A 5,524-nucleotide genomic window follows, 5' to 3' on the forward strand; every position below is an offset into this window, starting at 1 on the left:
TGGCTGAAAAATTCAAATATAATATAATTATTTCACATTCCAATGTTCTGCACAAAGGGGAATATGTTTTAAGTATTTATAAATAGATATTCCTATAAATATATATATATATATATATATCTGTATATAATCATGTTTATAGGTAAAAATATATTTTGTACAAAAATACCATTGGATATATTTAGAAATATGTATCTATGAATAATAAGAACATATTCTTCTATGTGAAGAAAATAGGAATGTGAAATATTAATATTTTCATGTCAGTTTAGTACACACAAGAATTTACGATCATGTTTTGCACTTCTATGGGGGAATACTTGAACGTGCACATGCTATTCTAAGTTTGGATTTTTGCGCTCATCGAGTTTGTTACTTTCAACTCATAATACAAGCGCAACTCAATGAGCACAAAAAGCTTACGTCTACGCAGTTAATGCTTGAGCGGGAACTTCAAATAGCGCTCCACTTGTAATCTGGCCTAAAATAAATAAAATGTTGGAGCAACCAAAAGTGAAAAGGGTATATCAGAATTTAAAACATTTTTTTATTTTATAAGTTGAGTAGTAGCCCTATGTACATTATTAAACCCCGGGCGGACATCGCTATAGTGAATCATGTATGCCAGCATCGCCCTGCCTGCCGTCCCCTGCACATTTGCGGCCAATCGGCTGCTAACAGGGGGTATCAATCATCCCAATCGTATCTGATCAGGATGATTGCAGTCCGCCACCTTCTTAACTTAGGTTTCAGGCGGACCTGAAACCTCAGACAGAGCAAGCAGCATCGGCTGCATGATAAATCTCCCCCTATATTTGTGGTAGGGTTTGCAATGGGCTAGTGGTTTAATTGTATAAACTGAGAGTACAGTATCAATATTCATTTAAGAATGATGGCAAAGGCTGAATTTTGGCCATATATAATGGTGCAATGGTTTGTTAATGATTTCATTGTATGGGGTGTGTGTTTAGAATTTACTTAAAACTGGTGACATTAAAGGTTTATATTCTTTTTTCAGAAGGATGGAGCTGCTAGGATATGGGGAAGTTATCTGTATATTTTGGATTACAAGTGGAGCACACACAATATTGCAAGACCATGTAAAGAATAGCACATAATCTGGTATTACAAGTTCATGGTTAAAAAGCTGGGCTGAAATAACACACTCAAGAGAGCTAAAAAAGTTAGTGTTACTGGAGACCTGAAGGAAAGTGTTAGTGATAAAAGTGTACACAAACACATGTAAGACATAATTATACCTATTAAAATATGTTCTTTATTTAAAGGGCCACTAAACTCAAAATCTTTCTTTCATGATTCAGATAGAGACTAGAAATGTAAACAACATTACAATTTACTTCTATTATTTATTTTGCTTCATTTTTTAGATATTCTTAGTTGAAGAAAAAGCAATGCACATGTTGAGCCAATCACACGAGGTTTCTATGTGTAGCAACCAATCAGCAGCTACTGAGCATATCTAGATATGCTTTTCAACAAAGAATATCAAGAGAATAAAACAAATTAGATAATATAAGTAAATTAGAAAGATGTTTAAAAGTCACTTTCTAAATCATGAAAAAAAAAATGTGGGTTTCATGGCCCTTTAAATAAAGGTGTGAGATATAGTGCAGCCATGCTATCCGTCCCTCAGATGTAAGTGTGCTTGAGGCTTTCGCTCAACTGCTAACATTTTACTTAGCAATTGTAATATGTGTGCAAGAATAAAAGTGCTATACAGTTAACTTTAGCTGTGTTAGCACTCAACAGCGCTAATATTTAAATACAGCTGATAATCTGAAGTTGGAGTACTCAACAGGACCAAGCACAATTTTAAATAATAAGGGGCTAAACCAACAGAGTCAAATCGTTTTACTATTATAAATTCTTTGGCCCACATGAACTAAATGGTGAGCAGACAAGCTTCTCAATGTGAGAAGTTGTCTGCTCGCCTTCACGGCATAAAGGCAGCACATTCTGTTTGTCTGCTGCCCATATCATTTCACGCTCAAGTGAGCATGTAAAGCCCGCCCCATCTCTTGCTCGACCAATCGTGACACAGAAAAACATTTCAATCTCCCCCAAACCTGCCTGTAAGGGCTCCAGAGCAGCTTACACTTCATACATGTAGCCCTTTATGTTATTTCTTAGGAGTATCTATCAACAGTAGACATATGGTAGATCTGTAGAATACCTGCTACTTTAATGCTCTCTCCTTTTTTCCGTGTTTTTTAATTCATAAACTCCATTACTGCAAATAGAAATTGGTTTTGATAGTGTCTTCTACAATATATAATAATAATAATTGAAAGTTATTAAATTAACATGTTAACTGCAGTAAAGTATTTTATTTAATTTTAACAGTTTATTATATATTAGTATTATTTTTCTTTTGTTAATACATTGTAAATACAAAGTTATGTATAAACATATTAAGCTATGCATGTAAAAGAGAAGACTATAAAACAAAATAACTTGAAGGCAAATCGCCACAGACAGGTTTCCTTGTATCATTCATTGTTTTATTGTGTTATATTTCTTGAAGCCAGTTTGGAATTCTTTATTTTTTAAAGTGTATATAAATGGATTTAATAAAGGATTCATGCCAACATATACAAGAGCAAAATATTTGTCTCGGCTTGGAGAATAACTTGATGTTGGTCTCATATACAAACAGATAAGTGTCCCATAAAACATAACAACAGAGGTCAGATGTGAACCACAGGTAGAAAAGGCTTTCCTTCGCCCTTCTGAGGACTTGATGTTGAGAATTGATGAGATGATAAATATGTAAGAAATAAAAGTAAGAAGGAATGAATTAAAAGTAATCAGTGTCCCCTCAATATAGTTCAATAATTCCACATTCAGTGTGTCACTACAACAGAGTTTCAGCAATGGGGTAACATCACAGAAAAATGCTCAATGACATTTGACATACAAAACGATAACTTAGATATCAGAACAGCATGTCCAGTGAATTCCAGGAAACCTATTGACCACGCAGCAATTATCAACAGAGAGCAGTGTCTCAGGTTCATATAAAGAACATAATGCAAAGGATGACAAATGGCAAGATATCGGTCATACGCCATAGCTGTGAGATGGATGAATTCACTGCAGGCAATTGATCCAAAAAAGTACATCTGTGTTCTGCATCTTGCAAAAGATATGTTCTTATGTTGAGTTAAGAGCATATGTAAAAGATTTGGAATAATGGTGGACGTTAAAGAAATGTCAATACCAGAAAGATTCATCAGGAAAATATACATGGGTGTGTGCAAGTGAGGGCTCAATGCAATCACAGCAAAAACTATTATGTTCCCCAGCAAAATAGTGAGATATAGAATAACGAACAGCAGAAAAAGTGGTAACTGTGTAAAAGTAAATTCTGAAAAGCCTTGGAATATAAATTCTGTAACATTTTCTTGCTTTTCCAATACCATCTTTTTTTAAGAAATGGAAAGAAAATGGGATTGTGACAGACCCTTCTGTCAGTACTGAAAGAGTTAACTTTGTTCAGCTTTAAGAAGCTATTTTCTAAAGACAAGGTTGCTAGCCTCAGCTATTGTGTACTGTAATTAAGTTTAGTGATAAACATTCACATTGTTTAATCACATCCAGAGAGCAGATGCCCAAGTGATATGGGGGGGTAGTTATCAAGCCGTCAACCTCAAATACGCTGGAATTCCGCAGCGTATTTGTGGCGAGGCTGATTCGCCTTAGTTATCAAAGGCCAAAGACCGGCAAAAGTAGAATTTTGTGACGTAAACTTCGATCCGCCGGACTCCGTCCGACACAGATCAATTCTTACGTCACTCCAGATGTTCCGCACACAAGTACGGCACAATCTGACTACTTTTGCTAGTTATCAAAAAACTAGCAGGTACGCTTGGCACTTTTACGGCCCAGCGTACCTGGTTTTCAAACCGTCACCCTGGAGGCGGCGGATCCCATAGGAATCAATGGGAGTCTGACCATAGCGAAAGTACAAGTTCGCTGCTGCCAGACATCCCATTTATTCCTATGGGAACTGTCTACACCTAACACCCTAACATGTACCCCGAGTCTAAACACCGCTAATCTGCCCCCCCACACCGCCGCAAGTAAATAAAGTTATTACCCCCTAAACCTCCGCTCCCGGAGCCCACCGCAAGCTACTCTATACCTATTAAACCCTAAACCGCCGCTCCCTGACCCTGCCGCAACCTATATTAAATTTATTAACCCCTATCCTGCCCCCCCTACACCGTTGCCACCTATAATACATTTATTAACCCCTATCCTGCCCCCCACTACACTGCCGCCACTGTAATAAAATTATTAACCCCTAAACCTAAGTCTAACACTAACCCTAACACCCCCCTAACTTAAATATTAATTAAATAAATCTAAATAATATTTCTATTATTAACTAAGTTAATCCTATTTAAAACTAAATACTTACCTATAAAATAAACCCTAATATAGCTACAATATAAATAATAATTATATTGTAGCTATCTTAGGATTTATTTTGATTTTACAGGCACCTTTCAATTTATTTTAACTAGGTACAATAGCTATTAAATAGTTATTAACTATTTAATAGCTTACCTAGCTAAAATAAAGAGAAATTTACCTGTAAAATAAAAACTAACCTAAGATACAATTACACCTAACACTACACTACACTTAAATAAATTATTCCTATTTAAAACTAAATACTTACCTGTAAAATAAACCCTAAGGCCTAGATTTGGAGTTTGGCGGTAAAAGGGCTGTTAACGCTCCGCGGGTTTTTTTCTGGCCGCACCATAAAATTAACTCTGGTATCGAGAGTTCAAAAAAATGCTGCGTTAGGCTCCAAAAAAGGAGCGTAGAGCATTTTTACCGCAAATGCAACTCTCGATACCAGAGTTGCTTACGGACGCGGCCAGCCTCAAAAACGTGCTCGTGCACGATTCTCCCATAGGAAACAATGGGGCTGTTTGAGCTGAAAAAAAACCTAACACCTGCAAAAAAGCCGCGTTCAGCTCCTAACGCAGCCCCATTGTTTCCTATGGGGAAACACTTCCTACGTCTGCACCTAACACTCTAACATGTACCCCGAGTCTAAACACCCCTAACCTTACACTTATTAACCCCTAATCTGCCGCCCCCGCTATCGCTGACCCCTGCATATTATTATTAACCCCTAATCTTCCGCTCCGTAAACCGCCGCAACTTACATTATCCCTATGTACCCCTAATCTGCTGCCCCTAACACCGCCGACCCCTATATTACATTTATTAACCCCTAACCTGCCCCCCACAACGTCGCCGCCAGCTACTTACAATAATTAACCCCTAATCTGCCGACCGCAAAGCGCCGCCACCTACGTTATCCTTATGTACCCCTAATCTGCTGCCCCTAACACCGCCGACCCCTATATTATATATATTAACCCCTAATCTGCCCCCCTCAACGTCGCCGACACCTGCCTACACTTATTAACCCCTAATCTGCCGAGCGGACCGCACCGCTACTATAATAAAGTTATTAACC

General features: G+C 37.5%; 1 pseudogene; it reads right to left on the bottom strand.

Moving 5' to 3' along the window:
• Positions 1-2,514: 2,514 nt before the first annotated feature.
• On the bottom strand, positions 2,515-3,092 carry LOC128640563 (olfactory receptor 1019-like; annotated as a pseudogene).
• Between the last annotated feature and the right edge of the window lie 2,432 nt (positions 3,093-5,524).

This window comes from Bombina bombina, chromosome 9 (assembly GCF_027579735.1).
Source record: "Bombina bombina isolate aBomBom1 chromosome 9, aBomBom1.pri, whole genome shotgun sequence".
In the NCBI taxonomy this organism is placed as follows: domain Eukaryota; kingdom Metazoa; phylum Chordata; class Amphibia; order Anura; family Bombinatoridae; genus Bombina; species Bombina bombina.